General features: G+C 35.4%; 1 protein-coding gene and 1 long non-coding RNA gene across 2 annotated transcripts in view; one reads left to right on the top strand and one right to left on the bottom strand.

Annotated features, from left to right (window-relative positions):
* LOC123309063 (protein tramtrack, alpha isoform) overlaps positions 1–27,460 on the top strand; it is a 592,303-nt gene that overhangs the window by 27,674 nt on the left and 537,169 nt on the right. The gene's annotated exons all lie outside the window — the stretch shown is intronic.
* LOC123309224 overlaps positions 21,516–27,460 on the bottom strand; it is a 41,645-nt gene continuing 35,700 nt past the window's right edge. Inside the window, exon 3 of the long non-coding RNA XR_006537247.1 lies at positions 21,516–21,539. This is a non-coding gene — a long non-coding RNA (uncharacterized LOC123309224). The remainder of the gene's footprint in view (positions 21,540–27,460) is intronic.

Below are 27,460 nucleotides of genomic sequence, written 5' to 3'. Positions count from 1 at the left end.
GTCGTTTGGAAAGTCAAAGTTTTATGAAACCTTCTGTGAGCGTTTTATTCATTCGTCAATCAATTTGTATATTGTGCCATAAAGAGACCATACCATGAAGAAATCATAAAAAGGCATGAAGAAATTATACTGACGGGCTTGAATACAGGTCTTGTATACCTCTGTAAGGTTTTTTCAATTGTGGTTCTGAAAATTTTTCAAATAATATGTAAGTAACGGAAATGTGTATCCTATGACGGTAAATTGAATATTCGTTCATATCAATTTCTAATATAAATTGTACAAATTCAATTTGTAAATTTTTTATAGATTGCAAATAAAAATTTATCACATCCAACAGAGTATTCCATTGATACCAATCGATTCCGAACAATGTTCAGATGAAAACTAACATCCTGGTCACAAAAAAAACCATCCTCTTGTTTTATCGCTCAGGATGTTTGTTTCCCGATCTCAACAAGGTCAATATTGAAATTCAATACAAGGAATAGAATTCGAATTTCGCGCCCCTCAATTATAAAACAGAAAACTGTCATTAAACAGTTTTTCTGTATTAATAATACGTTTTCAGCGCCACCTCATTGTCAAATGTGTTTTCACTGGCCAAAATGTAGTCGGTTTTTAGTACTAGCGATATGAGGGCGTTTCCTATCTTTCTACTCTATAATCTTTGGATACGATCTTCAAAATTGGCTATCGCAACACCCCTCATCCCTATTCAAAATGAGGTTGTGCTCACCCCATAAGTTGAGTTGAACCACCCTCAATAATGCTTGGTGAACCTCATTTGCTTGAATGTTAGCTATAAAATGCGATTAGATAACTGTACTTTATCAGTTTTTTCTAAGATTTCTTGATTTTGAATGGCTAATCCGAGACTATGGAAGATTTTCAAATGATGAAAATTTGTTTCAGGTTCGCCTCACTTCTCATCCATTTTTTCAAGTCTGCAAGTACCGCTAGGCAAACTGTGAATATTCCAGGGCTTCATTAACGAGAATAACCAACAGGAAAACGTCAACCCATGTCCGGCCCACCACAGACATAGAAGTGGCTTTTTCAGCATCCCCGCAACAGCAATTAGAAGCTTGATTCCAACGAAAATGTTCGGAATACCTCCACGCGGGTGATAAAGGAGACCGCATTCAGGCTCTAATCTATCCGAATCCAGGCGGGAATCCAAAGAACCGAACCCATTTCCATGCAAATCCCCCAGAATTAAACATAAACAGGTTGCGTGGGCAGACGTTGAAGGTAGGCAGAAGCGGGTATCTAGCGTGAGTGGTTTGCAAATCCAAAGCCTTCTATCGGTAGTTGCCATCTCGTGAAAGGGAAAAATCCAGAATGGTGAACAGATCCGTTCTAGACTGACGGTGTTGGGCTTTGAAAAAGATGTATCGATGTTCATTCGATCAACGAATTGATTTTTTCCAATAATCAACTCGAAAATGGAAAAATACACCCTCCAGAAGTTTTTACAGTTCATGATTCCTCCACAAAAGTCCTCGAGAATTTATACCAAAACACAAGAAACGTCCAAAAGCTGCTGTCGCATGATTCGACAAGTAATCGAAGGCTCTCTCCAAGCGTAGAGACAGTTAGAGACCGATCTTGTGCTGGAGTGGTAGATCTTGGGCGTCCACTACTCGGTCTGTCGGTAACGTTTCCAATTTCCCGATATTGATGAACGAGCCGAGAAACAACGCTTTCAATAGTTCGAAAGAACCAATTAATAGTTAACGTCTAGGCATGATATCACAAACGAAAAATCCAGATTTTGAATCAAAGTTGATTTTGAGAATTTAAAATAGTAACTGATCCAAAATTCTTAGAAATGTAAACGAAAATAGCTTGCCTGAAACTGGAGAATTTATTGAACGAGGAGCAAAAAACCATTCATATAAAAGAGAGTCAACATTTGATTTTTCATAAATGGATATTTGGTGGACAAGAATCAGAAACTTTTGAAACGGTTTCTTAATTTTTATGGAGCGGTATACAAGGTGATTCATTGGTAAATGGTCGGAAGCTAAGAGTAGATAGAGAACACTGAGGTGAGTAAGAAAAAACTATATTTAAAGGGTCTACTCTCTTTATAATCAAGATACAGAGAGCTTTACTGATTATGCCAATTTCTTCAATTACCTACCTATAACTTTCGAATCACCCTATATATTTTGATGATATTTGTTACGTTCTTCGCAACGTTTAGTTTTTATTGACGGAAACTAGTTTTTCCTAGTAAGGCCTAGGAAAAACTAAGAAGAATAAGATCGAACCAAAAAAGCACTATGTTAGGGAAAAGGAGAAAAAAGATGTGTAGTGTCACAGATTCAGCTAGTTATTCTGATGGAAATTTTGTTTTTCCAAGAAATGCAAGAATGCAAGGAATCACCCAAGTCTTCCAGTTTTCTCATTATGACCATTACGTACCAAGAAAATACCAAAAATTCAAAGAACCCAACTTTTGAAACAAAGTTCGACGCTATCTGACGAATATTTGAGCGTTTTGTAAAATAAAAGTATTCTTCATATTTCCTCTTATAATGCGCCATTTTTGAGTAATTTGATGTTCAAAAATTGAAAATAATATGTGATATTCGGAAAATTGGGTAGATTGGCTGAATGTAACTCTGTTTAAAATATCCACAGGTGTGTAGTGTCATAGATTTAGCTAGTTATTCTGAAGATAATTCTGTTTTCCAGAGGAAATTATAAAAACTTAAAATGCCTATACATCTTTTTATCAGGGCCAAATCGGAAAAAATGGTATAGGAAAAAAGTGTTTTTTTTTTAACCTCAAGAATCTACTGTTGAAATATTTGTACGAGGCAAAGACTCATCCTGTATAGGGTGGTTCAAATTATGGGTAATTGACAAAATCAATGAAACACCCTGTATCTTGATTATAAAGAGAGATAGACCCTTTGAATATAAGTTTATCAATTCCTTGTCCCCTGTCTTCCCTTAGCTTACATCCATTTACCAATGATTATATAACATAATTGCTTTATAGTATCGAAATGAGTGATCTGTAATTTAACGTTTACCCAACGTTTTTTACATCTTATTGAATAATGGTTGAGGATAAACGATAAGGATACGTTTAATATTGTTTGTTGAAGTAAAGGGTTGTTGAATAGTTTTGTTTTTAATATGATGTAATTTTTTTTACTCCATATTGAATAAACGTTGACAAGATACGATGAAGAAACGTTTCATTGTTAGTTGAAGTAACGTATTTTATTTTCCATTGATTACACGTTCGTCAAAAAGGGTAAGGAAACGTTTCTTCTTAGTAGTTAGAGTAATGGATGGTTTCTTTTTCAATCTTTTTCATCGATGTACCATTTCTCATTTATTATTGAATTTTGTTTTGATGGATTTCTGGTTTCTTTCGTACCCCAAACCTTTCATCAGGTTTCCCAAGTCTGCCCCTGTTCACTGGTCCGATCGCGAGTAGTCGGTCATCGGAACCAACGATGGAGCTTTTGTTGAACCTGTTCCACGTATTTATTTATAGAACAGTTAGAAGCAGCGGCAACACGAGCCAAACGGTCAGTTTACTCGCATATTGTGACACCTGTAAGAATTGCATTCCACCGTCATGCTACAGATATTCTGGGTTATTTATCATGTGGATATCCTAACCTAGTTAGCCGATCAATTATCGAGCTATTCCAATCGGACGGGTGCAGGTTTCTCAGATTTCGTTCCCAGTAACTCCCAGCAATTCCCATCAGAATGTCAAGGGAGGAAATAATGTATCTGAAGGTGGAATGGTCCACCCAACTGGCATGGAACACCCTCGAAAAACAAACATCACACAAGAAAAAAAAATGTCTGTTATTTGTATTCAATATTAATCTATTTAAGGACACGTTTTATATGCCCCTTTCTTATGTCATGAGCAAAATACTTACAGTAGACAAATATTTTAACAGTAGATTCTTGAGGTCAAAAGAAACATTTTTTTCCCATACTATTTTTCCGATTCCGCCCTGATAAAAAGATATAATCATTTTAGAATGGCCTTCAGAATAACTAACTGAATCTGTGACACTACACTGTTGATCTTTCAAACTTAATTGTATCCAGCCTAAGTACCCAATTTTTCAAATTTCCCAGATACTTTTTTATTTTTGAACATCAAATTACTTGAAAATGGCGCATTATACAAGAAAATATGAAGCCTACTTTTATTTTACAAAACGTCCACATATTAATTCATTCAAGAGTTTGGTTCTTTGAATTGTTGGTATTTTTATAGTACGTAATGGTCATGATGAGAAATTTTGAAGACGTGGGTGATAATCTTGTGTTTGGAAAAGAGTCATAAAATAAATTAAAAACAATATTCCGAAATTCACTTCATTCGATAAAACCGTTTGTGAGATAGAACTTTTTTTATGATTTTTCAGCAGCCTGTATCTTTTCAATCGAGCCGATTCGGAAAAATTGGTAAAGAAAAAAAGTGTTTCTTTTGACCCCAAGAATATACTGTTGAAATACACTGCGCAAAAAAATTGACGCACATTATGGAAATCTCAAATTGATTCTACAACTGAAGGTGTTCTCAATGATAATTATTTTTATCAGAATTATGCATGCATATGTATGTTATCCACTTTCAACGGTTTTCTTACTAGCAGGAATAAAAAAAGATGATATTATCAGATTTTGAATGTATATATTGGCTCCATTCTAAAATCAGTTGTTCTCGATCAATTCTAGTGATCAATAGTTTTTCTTTCGTTTGATTTTCTACACTCGATCGCTATGCAACGCGAAACACGCAATTTGACCCAAGAGGAATGTTCCCAAGCGGAAGTTTTGCGAGACGAAGGGTGGACATACACAAGAATTGCAGAAAGGTTTGGAGTTTCCCATACAAGTGTGTCCAGAATGTTTCAGCGATTCAGGGAGACAGGTATGAATGTCCGAAGACCAGGACAGGGTAGACCACGGGTAACAACTGCCATTCAAGAACGTTACTTGAGAGTTTCTTCGTTGAGACAACGGTTTGCAACCGCTCGCCTCCTTCAAATACAGCTTGAGCAAACTCATGAGGAGCAAATTAGCACTCAGACAATAAGAAATCGCCTCAGAGAATATGATTTAAAGCCTCGTGTCGCGGCAAGAAGCCCAGCTCTTACCCCAGCTATCGAAGGGCGCGTTTGGATTTTGCGAGAGACCATATCCATTGGGAAGAGGCCGATTGGGAAAGAGTTCTCTTCACAGATGACTCTAGATTCTGCCTCCACTATTGTGATCGACGTTCCCTTGTATACAGACGTCCACATAAAAGATATGCTCAGTGCAATTTCCTGAATACTATACTGGTTTCGGGGGAGGATCGATTATGGTATGAGGTGGAATATCTTTGACTGCTCGCACAGACCTAGTGGTCGTTGATAATGGAGCTATGAATGCTGATAAGTATATAAGGAACATTCTTGAAGAGCATGTAGTGCCATTTGCCCCATACATTGGTGAAAATTTCATTGTTATGGACGATAATGCCAGACCCCATCGTGCGCGCATCGTTCAGGAGTACCTTGAAGAGGTTGAAGTCTCTCGAATGGAAAAGCCAGCAAGAAGTCCAGATCTCAATCCGATTGAGCAGGTTTGGGACAACCTCGATAGAAGGCTGAGAAGTTCAGAAAATCATCCAGCTACTCTTAATGACTTAGGAATCCAACTCGGAGAAATCTGGGAAGGATTAGATCAGAACATTTTAAGATCACTCATTTTGAGTATGAACCGTCGTTGCCGAGCTGTAATTAACGCAAGGGGTGGAAATACCAAGTATTAAATCACTTATCAGCATTTCAGTATTTTGCAAATTGTTCATTTCTCTTCTTTCACATAAGATTGGGTGAAATCCTGAATTTTTCTTCCATTTAATGTGTCTTGTTTCGTTCAAAACCTTCCCGAGAGAACATAAAAAATAAGTTATGAAGTCAATGTAGAGTTAACTTTCATTAAAATTGAGATATTCAGAATGTGCGTTAATTTTTTTGCGCAGTGTATTTGTACGAGTCAAAGACTCACCCTGTATATGCGTTCTTGGTTTATTATCTTTAATAAGGATGTTGATGAAGTGAATACGAAGGGCTTATGGTTTCAAACTCCATCTGTCAAACAATGCATTCATTAGCGATCAAGCTTTGTCCCTTTGAATTATTCATGTTGAATATACAGTGAAGTAACATTCCATCAAGACAACTTGCTATGTGAACAACCAATTTATTAGTTAGACACTGCATAAAGTTTTCACGAAATAACATATTTTGTTTGCCCTCTCATAAATGTAACGATTAATCAATTTTAACCGTCAAACTCAATCGACCTAAGTTATTATATAGCGCTGTTGTTGAACGAATGATTAATAACTCTATCAAAAATTTCCATTCCGAGTCGAACTCAACAACCATAAACCAGGCTTTCGTCAAAAACAACAGAAAGTTTTATGATCATCGTAAACCCAATTCATTCTGAATTGTGCCATTGTTGAAATCCTAGATAAGGAGAAATTGAACTTGATTTACGATTGTAGCTCAGTGCAGCCATTTAATCTTGAATATATAGAGGCAAAAAAACGACGATATTTCTCAAACTTTGCCGTCAATCAGAATTTAAAAAAATCAAGTAGCCTATAAAACTTTCAAGGTTGATATTCTGTGACTGAACGTAATTCGTTTATCGAATCACTTCATGTATAATTCCAGAAAGCTAACTGATAGTTTATCTGGAAAATGGTACAGAAGCCTTGAAAAATCCACGGCCTACTTGACCTTTCCTGACCATTCTTAGGAAACATTCAGCATCTGAGAAATGGAGTTTCCAAATTTCATTTTCTGTATTTCAGAGTTCGCAGAATTTGTGGTATCTGTAAAATTTTTATAGCCTAGTGATTACTGATGGCTCATCTGAATTTCAAATCTTCAACTAGTAAAAACGAATGCGTGAAACTATAAAAAAAGGTTAATCTTTGAACCTGTTCATTTCAATGGCCACATTTCCAAATTACCGTTTTGATAACTGTAAGTCGCTTCTTATCAATAGACCAAGGAATTCCTTTGTCTCCAATGAGTTCTGCATCATCACTGCCGAGATTTGGTATTGAAACGGCAAAATTACCTCGACTTAAAATACGAATTAGCACCTGGATCAAAGACACTTGCGTTTGCGACCACACGCAATTCAATTTACTTATCCCACTTCCTACTTGAATCGAACAGGTTTTCGAATCTTGGACTGACTGAAGATAATAATACTGAGCTAGTGAAAACTGTGTTTGTGTGTCATGCATTCCTACGTATTGAAATAACTCAAGCTTGATGGTTTCGTTTCATTTTTTCCCACATGTAAATTCAGGATTATGAATTCTCTTATTGAGTGGAATAATTATAAGAAAGCATATCTGAGTCTTAGGTTAGGCTAGCTTTGAATTTTGTTCGGGTGAACATTTCCAATTACTCAATAAATAAAGGCGACAAACTTTGCCCAAAGGTTCAATTCGTTCAGTTTTAGACTTCACATTGAGGTTTGAGAGTTGGGCAGTGAAAAATAAATGAAGCCATATCTCTCAAACTGGGGCACAGCATCCCATTTTGGATGGAATACAGAATATGGTAGTGGGCCGAGGATCACCGCGACTGGACAGTTGAAGATTGAAGTAGATGTTCATTTACGAAAACGTCATGTTTAGTGTGATGCAGCTGATAGTTGATCCCAATATTACCACGAGTTTGGTTCCTCTGTTTTATAGGCACTAGCAGGGACATTCTTCTTTAGAGCTGACCTCAGTTATCCCATTATTTTGAAACCTGTCAGAACCGAACAGTTGAATGCCACCAGCCGAGCTTCGGACATCTAGAACGGCTCGCTACGACAGTAGTATAGTTGGGCAGCCGACGATGCTAAATCGGGATTTACTCAGAGTCGTGGAGACCTAGTGGATTTTGAAGATTAGATGGTAGAAAGAAAGAAGGTTCTATAATGTATGTAAGATAGATGTGAGCATAAACTTAAGATTAGCCGGCTAAACTTAGGTTTATATTCGAGGATCGGCTAAAGTTCGATAAAATATTCATCTGCGTCAGGGCATTTTATCTTTAGCCGGCTAATGTGCACATTACCCAAAACGGAATGGCTAAAAATGTATTCGATGGACACGAGAGAAGGTGATGTCTCATGAATGGTCGGATGGGATAGGATGAATGCACACGGCCACTTTTTTGTTTAAATTTTTAGAATTGAAATATGCAAAAGAGCATCGAATGTATTGGGGTTGTATTACATAACGCCCATGGGTTTTCAATTCAACATTTAACGAGTTATTTTCATCTGTTTAGGAGATTAATGCTATTCAAACCAAGCCTAATTTGTGAAAAACCATAATATGACCCCACAAGAAAATGAGATATTAGACATAGAAAATTTTTTCTGCAAACAAAAGTATATTTTCCCTACCATTCAATAATTGGGTTTATGGAAAAATTACGAAATAGGAACTATAGTTTCTAACGTTGCAATTTCTTTCCAACCAATTCTTTCGCAAAAAAGAACAAAAAAAAAACTATGAACATGAACATAGTTGAAAACACTTTCTCTAGCTGACCGTCTGTTCCGATATTCCTGAACAGTACTGTCAGTATTTCAGAGACGATGCCTATTGGCCCAGTCGTTCGAGTTCTATTGTTATTCAATTGCTGGCCAGTAAAACCAGCAATATCGGAACAGGCCCTGATTTTGTTAAAAATTTCTTCACGAGTCATTGAACATACGGGTTCCAAAATATGGCCTGTCGCCACCCTTGATGAATCATCCCGGGGTATACAAGTGCATTCATCGTAAAGCTTATCAGCCAATCAGTCCGGTTAACTACAAACAAGATTGGGTACTTCTACTTATATTTTTCTAGAATTTGACTTTTGGTATTTTGATGAAGAAATTCGCGGAATCATTCTTGTCTTCATTCACTCCTTTTGCTCGTTCAATTCCCGTAAATTATGAATAATAACAAGATGAAAAATAATCATTAACACTACAGTTTTCCCCCACATTCAAAATAGCATGTCATGAATTTTGTCATCAGGCGTTTAGATTTTTAGATTCGTCAATAAGAATTCGTTGAGACACAGTTGAAACAAATATATGTTCATTCTCCAATTTTTCAACTGCTTAACAGAATGCTTTTCTGCTATTAAAATATGTGAAATTTATACAGAAAATGCATTGCATTAGTGGTTTGATTATACTCGTATTACTGTTTCTTTACATTCTTTTAATTGCCGAAAATTTGCGCCCCTCAAGCCTTCTACATTTTTAGCCGATGGGATGTGGTTACACTTAAGTTTAGCCGGCTAAAGATAGAAGAAACGAACATTACCAAATACCCGAAGCTAAACTTAAGTTTAGCCGGCTAATCTTAAGTTTATGTTCACACCTATTTTTAGCCGTAACATATGCACTTTCAGCGGTGGGGAAAGCGTCTGCAGATTCGCAAAGGTGTAAAAAAAAACCGTCAGGTGCACATACTCGAGCGTGTCAGATTAAGATACTCTATATGCTCTATATGTCTCTGATAATAAATTAATGTTAATCTGACAATTTGCGTGGTGGGGCTGGCCGTATGGAAGAGTTGAAAATGGTGAAAAAAAATTTTTTTTCGAGAGTGTCAGATTTTTAGAGGATATTTTAATTGGACCCAAAGGAAAGTACTTTTCCAGGGACTGACAATTCGGACGTGACGCAAGATCCCAGCGGTCCTTTGAAAATGCAAAAAAAATCGTCACTTGTACATACTCGAGAGTGTCAGAATTCCATACAGATGGTTAATCTCAGTGTTGCAGACGTGTTGACTTATTAATATGACACTAATCAAGGGGGTTTTCTTAATCTGACAGTTTGAAGATGTTAACAAGGCAGTTTTTTTTAAATATCTCCCTTCCTGTACCTCTAATCGTTTCTGTATTCATTATGAAAGTTGTAGATAATAAAATTCTATACAACTTTTGTCTGAAGCAATTTTACAAATTTTTAACCGTTTTCGTGTTAGAGGGCGATAAGTGCGAGGAGCTTAGCCACACATGCAAAAGGCCAAGGTCACTGTAGAAACCCAGTCTAATGTACATTCATCGCCATATATCTCAAAAACGTTCAAACGTAGAAAAAAATGCTTCGGACAAAATTTGTAGAAAATGTTATGCTCTACAACTTTTATAATGAATGCAAAAACAATTTGAAGCCCAGGTGAGGAGATAATTGAAGACACTGATTTTTTTGACCTTTTTGGACAATTTCTATTGTTTCGGCTTGCTGAAACTGTCAGATTATATCTTTTCCGTTGTTCTTGAATCATTAGCTTCAAAATTAGAAAAAAAAGTCATTGCGCTGGAGAATGTACACGTGACTTACTTTTTTTTGCAAGTTTGGAACCCTCCCACACATGTTCGTCACGCTTAAATTGTCAGATTAAGAGAATATAACGGGTGGCCCACCCCAGACGCGGCGCTCATTTTGAGGGGGTAAATGAAAATATTTTGAAAATCTTTTCTTGTGGTGTGTGTAGGGTATCGCAAAGCACAATTTAAAATTATTATCATATATACAGGGTGTTCGAAAACAAAGATATAGACCAAAGTTACACTTTTTTAAATGTAACACCCTATATTTGACCTCAAAAATGGAATGGCAAGCTCGAGTTATGATGAGTTTCTTTGGATCACTTTATAGCTCAGAAGCACCTTTCACGAGATAATGGCGAAAAATCGAAAATATGTAGTGTTTTTAAATAGCAATTAATGAAGAAACTAGTTACGCCAGCGATACAGACAGAATTTTTTCGAGTAGACAAGGCTACTCCTACATAAAAAAGAAAATTTCCACTCTGGAATATACAGAGTGACCATAATTAATTCTCAAACATCAGCTACAAATAATCGTCGAAAACTTTCTCATTTCAAATGGCACACCCGGTATTTCTATATCTCGTTGAACGTAAAAATTAATTTCGAAACTATCTTCATAAAATTTTCCTACATCTCAAGCTGATACTTAATTTCTGAGCAATTTTCGATTTTTAATTCAAAACTAGTAAACCATTTTCGCCATTATTTCGTAAATTGTTCTTCTAAGGTATAAAGTGATCTGTAGAAAATCATTATAATTTGAGCTTGCCATTCCATTTTTGAGGTCAAATACAGAGTGTTACGTTTGAAAAAGTTCAACTTTGGTCTAATCTTGACCCTGTATATATGACAATAATTTTGAATTTTGCTTTTGAACACCCTACACACACCACAAGAAAAGATTTTCAAAATATCTTTATTCACTCCCTCAAAATGAGCGCTGCGTCTGGGGTGGCCCACCCGGTATACTTTTCAACATGTAATTAACCACATACAATCTTAATCTGATAATAATAATAATAATAATAATAATTTTTATTGATCCCCTCTGACAAGTTCATACTTGTATGGGACAGGTCAAACAAAATGAGAAAATAGACAATAAAAATCAACAATTTGTCAATACATCGCATAGGTACTCTCGAGTATGTACAATGATCGTTTTTCTTTTACTATTCTGACAGGTTGTCACGCTTAAATTGTCAGATTGAGAGAATATATACTTTTCAACATGTAATTAATCACATATATCTTAATCCGACACGCTCGAGTATGTACAATGATCGTTTTTTTTTTTTACTTTTCTGACAGGTTGTCCCAGACAATTTCCCCTATATACAGGTTTAATTTGTGGTAAAGGTACTTTACAGGGTCCAAGGTATCTCCCCCTATATCTGACAAGCCCGAGTAAATCCCTAATTTCCCTCTTGGGCTCACCAACTAAAATGTAAAAAAAAATTGGTATCTATTGAACTCTCTCCGGTTTTCCGGGGAGATTTTTCCTGCAGACCCTCAACTGTCATATTCATCAACTTCCTCTCTCTACACTCCACTGATCTACGGTACTTCCTTCGTGTACGTTTCAGTAAAAAAAATCCAGATTCACGATACTCGATAATATGGTTCATATGTTTTCTTCATGAGAACAGAGTGACTGAACTAAGAGACATCATTATTGTCAACTAACAAAATTTTCGGTCATTATCTACAGCGTTCATCTCTCCGTCACCAGGAAATATTTCATCAAGAGTACGCCGGTTTATTGTTAGCGGGTATTCAACTCTTGACGAGTAAACTTGGGAGATTTATCTCAATCTAATACTCCAATATTTACTCTAATTTTAATGAGCCTCATCCTCGCTGATAAAGTGTTATATTATGGCACCATTTTATTCCCTCTTAATTTGTTTGTTTTTTTGTGGCCACATTTTCGGCACTGACATTGGCCTCGTTAACGTATCTGCTGAATTGATGAATGAAATTTGTTTTTCGTTGTTCGACCAAGGTTTCCTTAAGTTCGACCGACCTTTAATCTGACATTGGAGATTATAAAAAGGCTAGAATATCTAATCTTATATTTTTTGGGGAAATTTTCTTAATGATATTCCATGGATACTTCTTTAGTGCGTTAAAAAAATTTCGTGTAAAGTAGGCTATGGAATTATAAGAGTTGATGTTTAATGACCGAACGTAATGAATTTTTATAGCCAATAAATAAAACCTAATTTTTGAATGATGATGAATCTTCCAACTGAAAAAACCTGTAAAAAGCACATTTTCATCCTGAAAATTCGAATTGAAACTCTTCCTAGGCATCAGTGGAAATATACACTGTGTTATCGGTCGAATTTTATGCATCATAACATCAAACAATTCATGTAGCTGAAACTATCTCAATCAGGAAATTCGATAACGATCAGTTACTGAAATCCACTGAATTTTCATAACCGAGCAAAATATAATTTCGTCAGAATTTGTTCCACGCCAATTTCTAGTAATTTCTCTTACATAACGCGAACAATACCCAACTTTTCCCCAGTACGTAGACGTTACCTGATTGCCTGGGAAATTGTGAATATTTCAGGTCGCCTAGATACGGATAACCTCATCAGCAACGTTACGAAATAACATCAAGAACGCGGTATTGGTAGAATGCATCTCATAGCCCAGGGCGAATATTAAACTGCAACCTCTGAATACAAGATTGGATAAAATCAGCTATAATTTGGTGGAAAGTATACTAAACACTATAAGGTGAAATGAGCGGGCCACATACGAATTTGAATTATTTGCTAGAAAATTTAGGTGGATAATTTACGTACAGGGTGGGCAAAATTGGTGATACCTGAACTTAAACTTTTTAACCCAACGAGATAGAGAAAAATGAATGTGCCTGCCATTCGCCTTTTTTCGAGAAACGTATAATGCCATCAACTGCATGCCTCTATCTTCATTTGTTTTTGAGTTATAGGCCAAAATTAAAATTTCAACTTTAGTCATTATCTCCGTTTCTGTTTGTGCTAGGATGTTTAAATGAAAACACTATACAGACACAATTTTTATAGCAATTCAGTGGCGTACCATGATTTTTTCCTAAAGGTTTATTTGCTGAGCTATAACGTGGAGTTGTGTTTTTCTTTTGAAAATAATGAGAATCGTCAATTTTTTACCATTTCAGAAATATATCATACATCGCACTAAGTCTTCTAAGTCATTTCAAACTACTGTTTTCATAAGAAAAAACACATCTTTATGTTATAGTTCAGTAAATATACCTGTTGGAAAAAATCCTAATACGCCACAGGATTGCTATCAAAAAAGTGTCTCTATAATGTTTTCATTTCAACATCCTAGCTTGAACAGAGACGCGGATAATGACCAAAGTTGAAATTTTAATTTTGACCTATAACTCGAAAACTAAAGAAGATGGTGGAATGCAGTTGATGGCATTATTAGTTTCTCGAAAAAAGACGAACGTAATGTGCCATGCATTTTCCTCTATGTCGTTGGGTTGAAAAAGTTGTAGGTTGCAGGTATTGCCAATTTTGCCTACCCTGTACATGTAAAAATATACCGGGTGCTCCTAAATTGAAGTTACAAACGAAAAGGGGAGATTTCTTGAGTAATTTTAAGACAAAATTCCCATAAGCATAAGCAGAAACGTTTTCGAGTTACAGGGTGTTAAAGTTTTCTTCTCGATTTTCTGTAGTAATACATTTTTTGTAATGATTATACAAGTTTATCGAATCTTTATGAATCACTGCTACAGATCAGGAAAATAAGCATAAAAACTAATAATGAATATATTCACCCCAGCTTACTATCTGGATGTTTTATGACAATCTGGATTTTACTAAGGATTTCGAGAGAATTGTTCAAAATTTTCTCGAAATTTCTAGCAGATTCGACAAAACTACAAAAGACCATAAAGTTGAGTATAACAACAAAGCTTTTTTTTACATTTTTCCAAATTAACAGTGGCTCATCAAAAAAAAAAAAGTTTTGGAGGAAAACAGGGAACTTTATACCAGAAATAATATCCCCCTGTAGATTTGCCTCCGAAATTGGCATGTCACATAGTGTGAACTATCAATTATAATATTTATGCCAAATTTCAGTTGAATATAGTGTGAATTGTATATACTATAAGAGAAAAACTTGAAAAAAATTCTAACACCCTGTATCTCGAAAACGATTCGTTTGCGGTCCCATATTTATGTGACATTATTTTCTTACAATTACTCGAGCAATCTCCCCTGTTTGTTTGTACCTCCAATTTAGGAACTTCCTCTATAAAGGGAAACAAAAAACTCCCATCAGACTCAAACTGAAGACCGTTAACAACATCTTGTATTAAACCTTTAACCGTTTAACCAACACAAATAATTCATCTTGGTTGTACACACCAAGTATTTTACTTCCAGTGAGTTTTTTTTTCAAGTTTTAACCTAATAAAACTCCTAAACCTCTAAACGTATGTGAAACTAGTGACAATGAATAAACAATTGATACTACACATCGGTTGCAATATCGCAAAATAACATAACGCTGCAAGAAAGGAGTTTCTTGTAATTTTTTCAATTATTCAATTAAGCCAATAACGACCGGTTTCATAAATAATCAAACACAAAGCTTCCTTCAACCCTACTGGAAATGACACTAAAGGAAGCTTTAAGCTTAAATGGACTTTAAATTTGATTATGAAACTATACATAAGTGTCATGAGGACCATATTTTGTTCGTTTATAATACGCAAACATATTCCTCACCTCATGGTGTGTACAGCATTACTATACAGGGTGTATTTGAAGGTTTTTATAACAGAAGGTAGAACTGATCAAAATGAAGCGTTTCACCAAAAATCGATTGTCGAATTGTTGTCATTATTTCTTAGTAACTTACACGATTTTATGAAGGCTCATTTCGATACCAACTGACAGAAGAGACTTAGGACACAAGTGTAAAAATTAGAATTATACTTCAAAATCTCACCAATATAATTCGTCTAAATTATTCACGAATTTTTTTACAATGGGCATCACAATCTTCTTGTTCGAACATTCCAACAATCGTCGTAAAAATGGGATGAAATGGGGAAACATCATAGCACTTTTTCAACACAACTAACATAAGCACTTTCAAGAAACTGCCTCGATTTTCTACATTTTTTTTTCACCCTAAATTGCACGATACAACAATTATGATTCTCTCAAAAGAGACCTGATGCATCTAATTCGATGAACTTGGTACTGAACCATTCATAGTCATTTCGTTTTTGCAATGACGGAGTCACCTTCCACAGTCCCGTACTTGAAATTCAATGAAATCCTGTCGAACTTCTAGGGGTTGTATCCCAGCCATCTTGGATATTTTATATAGAAAATTTTCGGTTAAACGACTTATTTTGATGAGTTCTAAAAAAGCCTCAACTTTGAAAACGTCCTTTATAAAGACACTCTCCAATTTTTGAGCAGTTTTGTGTCCTTGATTGAACAAAGAACTTTATTACCTGATTTCTACTTGAATGAGTTGTTTAAACTTCATGTCATAAAGAATTCAAATTCACGTTAATCTATAACAAATTGAGCCAAGCCTTCGCAAAACAAACGTATTACTGCGGCCATGGTTTTAATCAAATCCTCCTCATCCAAGTCCTAGCTTCCATTATACCATATAAATATATACGATGATGCATCTAATTATCTCCGACGAATAAAATCATTCCCAATTATAGTCCTGATGCGGCTGAATGTCAAGATTATCTCCGCTTTGATAGATTACAGCCGAACAAAGGGAGCATTTGTTCTTGCATCGTTGCCTAAACATCTGGCTAGTAACCAGAATGACATTAATTGTTTGTTAACTGAAGACATCATTCGAAGGACGTCCATGAAAACAAATGAAACGAGACTAATTCATCTTTAGATGTCTTGGTTGAGGGCGTCTGCGGTCTTGCGACCTCATTCCGAACTCTAATTCCGTGTTTCGGGAAAATTCATTATTAATCAGTTGGCAACGGGCGTGAAATTTGTCTGTCAAATTCAGCTGTCACTCTTGGGGATATACCTGTTCGAATATTAATTTTGTGGGACTAATGGGTTTTTAGTTTAGGATAGATCTGTTTCTACTACTTTTGGGGACCTCTATCTATATCCATTCACTTGTATTTTAGCACTCGGTTGGCCATTAAATAGTTTTCTCAAGTTTTTGTGACTAGAACGAAGTAAGGTTGGCACTCATGGAATGTCGTTAATGTCATAACGCCGTTGCCACAACTAATATCAATTAATATTACGAAAATGCCGAAAGTGATTGAAAAAAGAGACAGGGTTTCAGGCAGTGCTATTTAGAATTCAGGTCCGCTCATTCAAATACATAGTAGGTAACCCTGATATTGTAATATCTAAAATATATCAGAAGGTAGCGAACATATTCAATGTAAGTGAATTTATATATGTTATATTTGTTTCATCTGAATCTGAACGATTTACACTGCGCAAAAAAATCAACGCACATTATGGAAATCTCAAATTTTTTCTACAACTGAAGGTGTTCTCAATGATAATTATTTTTATCAGAATAATGCATGCATATGTTATTCACTTTCAACGGTTTTCTTCAATACAGATGTTTTTTCACAGCAGGAATAAAAAAAGATGATATTATCAGATTTTGAATGTATATTGGCTCCATTCTAAAATCAATTGTTCTCGATCAATTCTAGTGATCAATAGTTTTTCTTTCGTTTGATTTTCTACACTCGATCGCTATGCAACGCGAAACACGCAATTTGACCCAAGAGGAATGTGCCCAAGCGGTAGTTTTGCGAGAAGAAGGGTGGACATACACAAGAATTGCAGAAAGGTTTGGAGTTTCCCATACAAGTGTGTCCAGAATGTGGCAGCGATTCAGGGAGACAGGTATCAATGTCTGAAGACCAGGACAGGGTAGACCACGGGTAACAACTGCCATTCAAGAACGTTACTTGAGAGTTTCTTCGTTGAGACAACGGTTTGCAACAGCTCGCCTCCTTCAAATTTAGCTTGAGCAAACTCATGAGGTGCAAATTAGCACTCAGACAATAAGAAATCGCCTCAGAGAATATGATTGAAGGCCTCGTGTCGCGGCAAGAGGCCCAGCTCTTACCCCAGCCCATCGAAGGGCGCGTTTGGATTTTGCGAGAGAGCATATCCATTGGGAAGAGGCCGATTAGGAAAGAGTTCTCTTCACAGATGAGTCTAGATTCTGCCTCTACCATTGTGATCGACATTCCCTTGTATACAGACGTTCACATGAAAGATATGCTCAGTGCAATTTCCTGAATACTACTGGTTTCGGGGGAGGATCGATTATGGTATGGGGTGGAACATCTTTGACTGCTCGCACAGACCTAGTGGTCGTTGATAATGGAGCTATGAATGCTGATAAGTATATCAAGGAGCATGTAGTGTCATTTGCCCCATACATTGGTGAAAATTTCATTTTTATGGACGATAATGCCAGACCCCATCGTGCGCGCATCGTTCAGGAATACCTTGAAGAGGTTGAAGTCTCTCGAATGGTCAGCAAGAAGTCCAGATCTCAATCCGATTGAGCAGGTTTGGAACAAACTCAATAGAAGGCTGAGAAGTTCAGAAAATCATCCAGCTACTCTTAATGACTTAGGAATCCAACTCGGAGAAATCTGGGAAGGATTAGATCAGAACATTTTAAGATCACTCATTTTGAGTATGAAACGTCGTTGCCGAGCTGTAATTAACGCAAGGGGTAGAAATACCAAGTATTAAATCACTTATCAGCATTTCAGTATTTTGAAAATTGTTCATTTCTCTTCTTTCACATAAGATTCGGTGAAATCCTGAATTTTTCTTCCATTTAATGTGTCTTGTTTCGTTCGAAGCATTTCCGAGAGAACATAAAAAATAAGTTATATAGTCAATGTAGAGTTAACTTTCATTAAAATTGAGATTTTCAGAATGTGCGTTAATATTTTTGCGCAGTGTATATCTGCAGCTCATCACCCATGTAAAAAGATCCATCAGTAGACAATGATAGTTTAGTGAACTTCAACATCGATACTGTTATAGATGCTCGTTACAATCGACAATGCACCAGCGAAAGCAACAATGGAATATCAAACAACAATTCAATTTATTCATAACGAATCCGACAGACTCTTGGCCAGTAAAGCACAAGGGATATTCCCCCATTTCATGAATGAAAATCAAGGTTCAATTATAATACGTCCTCGATAAAAACGTACAAATTATGTAAAGCGCTCTCGTGAACCAAGGTGAAGGAGTTCATCGTGATCGTTATATTTTGCATGAATAATATCGTCCATTTGTATTCATTAAATGTTGTTCCTCTTCAATGGCCTGGATCTTCGCCATTCAAATCTGCCAATAATTCTTTCTCACATCGAACCTATTCGAACTTTTGTGTTACGGAATGTAGGTTAAACCTTTACGAACTGTTCAAGTCGAGAAGTTATTGGGATATTCAAGATAACTCAACAAAAGTCACAACAGGAATTTATACTAAATCCTTATCAATTGTTGAGCAATGTGTATCCTTATCCACCATTGCACCAAGGGAGATATTTTTGCTACATCGAAGTATCCATTCACTTTTATTTTAGCACTCGGTTGGCCGTGGAAATTTGACACATTTCACTCTGTATAGTACGAAAATGTGGGGTTATGAAGCTTGTCAAACTTTTTTGGGTTTTAAATCAAAGCTATTTTGCTCGTTCTACGTAAAAGTTTCTGTCATTACGTATTTTATCACAATTTCGAATCTCTTCGGAAAATATGTGACGAACATAATTGAAGTTTATACAAACTGATTGGAGGCATACCAAAAGCAGTTATTTGCATGGAAAATACAAGAGATCAGTATATTATCATAATATGCACTAGCTTGAGGAGAGTTGATGTTCGTTATCTTCTTTGGCTAAAGTTTGAATACGCTACATCAGTTGTAGATTTCAAAAATATTAACCCGAAGATGAAATGCATATGATGCAGTGGTTAGGAATGGGTATCTCCTGAAGGAATTAACAGATAATTACAAGAATGTTAAATTCTTCAACAAAAATCATCTTGCATCAATTGAAGTAAAAGGAATTAAAAGAAGTTTCAAGTCAAGTGGAACTTCACCTCTGAACAGAAATTTCACAGGAGTAAACAATTAACAGGACAACTGGCGCGTATTTGTTGCTGTTCATCTTAATATATTGATTTAATAATAATAATTAGGTCTTTATTGGTACCTTAAGTCATTTACAATGTATAGGACAAGTCAAATGAAAAATAGAAAAATCAATTTTCGGGAACTTATTCTACGATGACATTCATCGAGAATCCTGTAGTAATCTTTTCGCATTAATTCACTCAAACATAAAATTCTCAAATGACACCACTTTTTTGGGTCTCCCAATAGAAGGAAATTCCTTGTCATTCTTTTCATTCACAATCTTTCTGATTGTGGAAATATTCAGCTGAAATATAAGTCGTTTAGATTCAGTAAAACATTATATAAATTCTCTTACATTGAATATGTTCGCTATCGCTTGACGTATTGTGGATTTTAGAATATCAGGGTATAATATATTTGAATGAGGGGACCTGAATTCTAAATAGCACTTCCTGAAACCCTATCTCTTTTTTCAATCACTTTCAGCATTTAAATAAAAATTGATATAACTTGTGGCAGCGGCGTTATGACATTAACGACATTTCATGAGTGTCAACCTTACTCCGTTCTAGTTACAAAAACTTGAGAGAATTATTTCATGGCCAACCGACTGCTAAAATAAAAGTGAATGGAGTATAGATGTAATGATTTCTAATATGTTTGTAAAAATTATATCCGTCAGTCTGTTAAGTTCAACACTCTAATTGCGTATCAGCTGTTTCAATTCAATATTCTTCAAGTTTATTGACATTCAAGTAATTCAATTCTAAATTGAACGTGTTAACAGTTGGAAAACAATTTTATTTCCATTATTAATATTGACGACCGTGAACTTCATCAATTCAACTTTGCATAATGAATGCTCGACTGATATATTATTCTCCTAAATGACATACTTTCAGGAGTTAACTTTTATTGGTCGTTATCCTACCTACACAGAACGAGTCTCTAACTTGGACTGAATTCAGTAAATCAAAGACATTTTTGTTGTTGTTTTGACAGTTAGTGTTTCATATTGCATTTTGCAATGGCAATCCTAATTTTTTTTAAATGTTCATGACTATTCTGAAAGGATATATCAGTTTACACATGCTTACCAAATATCAAACTATTATTCCTCGTCCTAAAATGATTTCTGACAAACATAAAATAATTCGAAAAAGAAGGAATCTGATTCAACCCACTAAAACAATCAAGGCAGTTCAAAAATAGAATGTCAAGAGGTGTATGTTTATCATTCTTCATCAAACTGTTTCAATATGGTAGAATCAGTTTGATTTACGTTGATGAAGATGAGAACTAAAATTTTCTGAAGACATACTATACATCCCAATAAACAGAGACGGAAAATTCCAGTTGAACTACTCCATAGAAAATGGTATTGGCAAATAATATTCAAAATAGAATAGCTGTTCAAAGACTCACCCTAATTCAATTCGTGGCTCAAATAGAAGCTTTATGAGGAAAAAGATGCGGGAGGTTTTTGAGATTGAATTCAACAAAAATCTCCCGATGACGCAATATAATGCTCGAAACGTTTCAACTTGATTCGACAAAATTTTCGATATAGTTTTAACGCATCCTCAACCGAGAACCTGCCAACTACTACACACAAAAACAATGAATCTCTTCTCCATATGGATTTTGTTTGAAGGCACATGTTGAATGATTAGATTGACAGTTCTCCGGAGAAAGAACACATATCTAGAAAATTCAGGGGGATGATAACAGACAACTTCTATCAATGACAGCTGTTTGTTATAATTAGTGGTACATTCTTCTTGACAAGAAGCAAACTTACTTGCAAAGCAGGACAGTTAGTAGCTGAAGTTATCGAGAATGTTACGTTTACTCGAATTTTTTAACCAAATTGAAATATTATGGGAATATTTCACTTACCTCAATGAGTATATTGTCAAAAATCTGAAACAGAAAAAAAAATTAGATCAGAAAATTAATTTAATTTCGAAATCTGTCTTACATAAATATTTACGAAATTTTCAGATTCATTCTCGATTTTTGACATTTCATGTCATGAAATGACAAAGCGTTTTCGACATTTTGTTGGGTCATAGATGTTGGAACTTTTTTGTCTCAAAGGAAGATCACTGAATGTTTTGCGGTTATGTTTCTGACGTTACACTCGTTACAGTCTTCCAAATAAAACGAAAGATCACATGAGATTGCATTTTTGTCCCATCATTCTGTGATCAGTGAAAAAAAAGACTAAATATCTGTGTTCAATTTTGAGGTGAGACCATTTGCACCCCAAATAATGGATCAAAATGCTGCACAATCTTTGCACCTGATTTGTTGTCGGTCTGAAAACTCGCAATTTCTACTGCTCAAATTCAAATTCCAAAATCGATTTTCCGAATCAGGTATTCGTTGTTCCGTTGTTTTTCTACATTTCCACCTGGGACTCCCCTCCCCTTCAATTACGTGCGTGCCTATCCCGAATCTCATAAATCAGGACTGACAACAGAATTGCCTGGTGCTTCCCACATGTAACGTTTAGCTCCAAAAGCCTATAGTTTATCGGTTTTCACATTTAGATTTGGATAATTGGGGTTACGTCCAACCAAACACGAAAAGTTTCAGAGTATAAGGAAATTGGCTCATGTCTCTCTAACCCATGGCAGAGTTGAACAGGGGCGAGAGATAGTTGACCATAAGTTTGTTTATCAGGAAAAACATTGAAAGAAAACAATTTACAATGACCAACTTGTCTATGTCAAGGTTTTCATCATCAAGTGTATCAGCGTATGAAATACATACATTCTATTTCAGAGTCACTCTCACTTATTTCCGAGATGTTTTTTACTTTTTTGAAAACAACAACAAATTACTTTGAATCGCTTGGTTTCAAGTTAACGATTTGGCAACAGCGCCTACTAGAAAATGAAAAGAACAATGTCCCATCAACTTGTTTATAAAATAACAGCTGCACCCTGCCATAAAAATCCCATAAAATTTTAGGACCTTCCTCATTCGTCCTAGACTTCATAGACAGCCTTCTTTGTCTATCTCATCAAGATAATGTATTTGTTGTCCTTTATTATCAAGGCATATTTCAGTGGATGTTGCCAACTTGTGCAATTGAAATGAAATTTTTAAATACCCATTTTTATTTTTCATTTTTAAGTACTTGAAATATTTTTTTTTTGGGAAACGGTTGAAATGGTTATTTCAAAATGTGACGTTTTAAAGATATTTCATAAAAATACATCATTTTCGTCAGAAGGAGTATTGCCTATTGTGGATCTTTTAAACATAGTTGAATTCAGCCAAATTACAAATTTTTAAAATTTCACAGATACATACTTTTTAATTTTTGAACATCAAATTACTCTAAAACGGCGCATTATAAGAGACATTATGAAGAATACTTTTATTTTACGAAACGTCCAAATTTTCATTAGATAGCGTTCAACTTAAATTCTAGAATTGGGTTTGAATTTTTGGTATTTTTATGGTATGTAATGGTCATAATAAGAAATCTGGAAGACGTGGGTGATATCTTGTGTTCGTAAAAGAATCATCCAATAAATGAAAAAGTATATTCCGAAATTCATTTCATTCGTTTGTAAGATAGACCTAAAAATAAAAATTTTTTATGGTTTTTCAACAGCCTGTATCTTTTAAACCGAGCCGAATCGGAAGAAATGGTATGGGAGAAAAGTGTTTCATTTGACCTCAAGAATCTACTGTTAAAATATTTGTACGAGTCAAAGACTCACCCTGTATATGAAATTTTTTTTATTGAATTGAAAGTCTAATTTTCGCCTTTTCTGAGGAACTATATCAGCTGTAAATCGACTGAAGAAAAATTGGACTAGAGATTGTAAAATTGTACTGAAAATTGCCTGCCTTGTAACAATTGAAAAAAAATCCGAAAACTTTTGCATGGACTCTCCCCAAAGGAAAGATATAGCTGGAACTGGAACGAAAAATGGGACCCGACAGTCAACAAACCGTCGAACCCGTAGACTCATTCCGGGCAAATATTTATTTATGAAGCTCTCGTCATGAATGCGACGCATCGAAGATCAATAATTCATTTCATTGGAAATAGTGGAGCGTTTTATTCGAGGATACCGTTCGTCAGCACCGTTTCCCGATTTTCTAAGATTCCACGGACCGGATATACCCGATAAATCGTCTGCAGCAGCGTCTTTCTTACGGTCCCTCAAGCTCTCCATAAACGTCGCTATCGCCGTTGATGTTTCCATTTTATGGCAAATTACGAAATACTCGGCTCGCGTTACGGTCGCGCCAGATTATGGACCTTTCTTGTATCGGTATTTTGCGGTTTTATCGGCCAACATGGACATGGAGATATTGGGAATGACCTCGTTTCGTGAGGACACCCTGGCGTTGGGGGTCTCGACAAGTTCTTGGAAATTTCAATATCTTGTATTGATCAAGACAGGCAGTTATTTCAGAATTTCAAGACAAGACAAGACATTTTATGTCAATACCAAGATTTATTGTCAAGAAAACGAGAAATCTTGAAACTCCAATTGGAATTTAGCTTTGCAATTTTTACTTTCCGTCATTCTGATTTTAGATGCATAGAAAATAATTTATCTACGGATTTAGAAATTTTGAGGAATTACTTTTTCGAGTGGCGTATGCGTCCTAACCCAAATAAAACCGAGGTTTCGTGTTTCCATTTGAATAATCATCAAAAATATAGAAAATTGAGTGTAGTTTTCGGTAATTCTTTTTTGGAAAATAAATTCAATCCGAAATATCTAGGAGTTAAGCTGGATTCCCCGCTGAATTTCAAAGCCCATTTGGAAAGTTTGCGTCTAAAAACCAGGAATAATATTCTCCATAAACTAGCTGGCACTTCATGGGGTGCTGATGCAGCCACTCTTCGAACAGCAGCCCTAGCTTTGGTTTTTTCGGCTGCTGAATATTGTTGCCCCGTTTGGGTTAAAAGTGCTCATGTGCAGAAAATTGATGCCCAACTGAATCTTTCCATTAGAACCATAAGTGGAACTATTAGATCTTCACCTATTCAATGGTTACCAGTTCTTTCAAACATTTTACCGCCTCATATTCGTAGACAGACTGCGGTTATGAATTCCTGGAAAAAATTCCAATCCTATCCAGGCTCGTTCCCAATTCTATCCTATATTCCCGAAAATACCATTCCAAGACTGAAGTCGCGTAAACCTTTATGGTCCAACTCTTTTCTTAATTCGAATATAAGGGACAAATACCTTTGGCACTATTTTCAACAAAGAATTAGTAACTGATCCTTCGAATAGAGTTCCTGGTTTTGATCTTCCCAGGAAAATATGGTGTATTCTGAATCGTATAAGAACAGGTCACGGACGTTGCAATAGCATGCTTTTCAGGTGGAATTCAGTTGAAAGCCCTAGGTGTGAATGCGGGGAACCAGAAGAAACCATAAATCATCTAGTTAATCATTGTCCAATTTATAAATTTCAGGATGGTTTTAGAGCTATACATGCAGTTTCCGAATCTTTTTTGAATTGGGTTGTCAATTTTAGGTCAATCTGACATATTGAATCTAATTTTATTATTTTACGTTTTTCTGCTTTTGTTTTCTCTTTATTTCGGATAAAAGTTTCTGATATCTTGGCGAAGACTTTCTGGATTTTCCTTTTTGTTGGAGAAAGAATCAATTTTTGCAGTGCGAGATGCCCTTCAATATGGAATATTTCAGCTTATTTCGTGAACAATTACAATCCACTACACTCACGGGGAGAAAGGGTTTTTTTACTGAGGTTTTTCCCTAAGCTCTTGTATCATACACCAATTTGTATGGTACCCCGTTACGCTAACCTCTGCTAAAACTGTATCTCATACACATGCTACAATTATTGTTTGCTGTTCAAGATTGTAATGCTCTATATCAAAAGAACATATATATATACTTTCAGGCATACAGTTTTTTATGTTTATGGAAACACAGTATAATTTTGACTTATTTATTATTTTCACCGTTGATATACTCCATTCACTCTTATTTTAGCACTCGGTTGGCCATGGAAATTTGACACATTTCACTCTGTACACTACGAAAATGTGGGGTTATGACGATTTTCAAAACATTATTGGGTTTTAAATCAACGCTATGTTGCCCGTTCTTCGTAAAAGTTTTTGTTACCACGTATTTTATCACAATGTCAAATCTCTTTGGAAAATATATGACGAACATAATTTAAATTTATACAAACTGATTGAAGGCATACCAAACCCAGTTATTTGCATGGAAAATACAAGAGATCAGTATAATATCATAATATGCACTAGCTTGAGGAGAGTTAATGTTCGTTATCGCTTTGGCTAAAGTTTGAATACGTTACCTACATCAGTTGTAGATTTCAAAAATATTAACCCGAAGATGAAATGCATATGATGTAGTGGTTGGGATAGGGTTTCTCCCGCAGGAATTAACAGATAATTTCAAGAATGTTAAATTCTTCAACAAAAATCATCTTGCATCATCCGTTTTCTGCTAGCTGCTATAGTTCTCGATATCCTCTCAGTAGACAACGAATTTTGTCCATCCTGTACACTTACTCAAATTGAATTTTATTTTATTTCCTAAGTCTTTATTTCAATTTTCTTCTTGCGATATTTTGTTCAATTAGTCTATCATTACTTTACACCAGCGTAGATTATTACTTAATAATCAAAATATTCCGAAAGCGGTACACAGTACCGGGTTTCAACAGGAGTACCTTTTTGTTGTAAAATGATGATGAGTTCACTTGAAATTTTAATTAATTAGTCTAACCTTAGAAAAGATATTTTCAATACTACTTAGTACGAAACGTGTTACTAACGCCAGAATCAGATATGAAAACATATCAATGGGATGTATATATTAGCTTCCAAGGCATAATCGTATCAAGTTTCATAACAATGTTTTCAGTAGTTTCGGCAAAATCGTAAAAAAGTGTAATTTTTTTTCCTCTCGTTACAGAAATTTCGCACTGAGCGAATCCCAATTGTTTTTCAGTTTCCTACCCAGCCTTGAGACTGGGGTCGCCTTTTTTTAAAACACCTTGTATAAAGCAAATATATAAAACAAATTTTTTGAAATGCCCAACTTTTATTGAATTTGTTATTTTTGAATTTGAAAAAAATCTTTCATCAGTAGAATCTACGAAGGAAAGTACCTAAGAAGGTTTGAATTTCAGATCTGCAACTTCAAAGACAAAAAAGTTATGAGAAATTTTCGGAATCGTCAAAATCTCAAATTTTTGTTTATAACTCGAAATCTTAAAATGATAGGCGGATTCTGTTTTCAGATTTGGATTAGTCATAAAAAAGAGCTTGAGGATGTATCATCCGTTTTCTTCTAACTGCTATAGTTCTCGAGATCCCCTCAGTAGACAACAAATTTTGCCCACCCTGTACTCCCTCTTCAAGAATACACAAGATTGAATTACGAAAATTTTTCACCAAGCAAACCACAATTAACACCCTGTATACTCAAACTGTGAGTATGCTGAATCCATTCGAATTCGAACTTAAGGAATGCACATAGAATAACTCTTAGTCAATGTCACTGCTCACATACCTTCAATCGAGCGTTCAATGCACTGAAACCACATGAATTTCTTCCAATGAAATAAAATAAGGATATTGAACTGCACTTAATTGAGATTTTCAAGTTGCGGGGTTTCATTGCATGCTCCTCAAAAACCCATACACGAAACAATTCCATACAATAAGATTTCACTGATATACTCAAACAGTAAACAGATACAACTCATATACCTGTCAAAAGAGTACCAGAAGTTGGTCAGGGAAGCACAAAATATGTGTTATTCACCAAAATTTCTTATGTCCCCAAA

The sequence above is a fragment of the Coccinella septempunctata genome, chromosome 1, assembly GCF_907165205.1.
Source record: "Coccinella septempunctata chromosome 1, icCocSept1.1, whole genome shotgun sequence".
NCBI lineage: Eukaryota > Metazoa > Arthropoda > Insecta > Coleoptera > Coccinellidae > Coccinella > Coccinella septempunctata.
The sequence above is the reverse complement of the archived record's forward strand: the minus strand, read 5'-3'. Positions and strand labels throughout refer to the sequence as shown.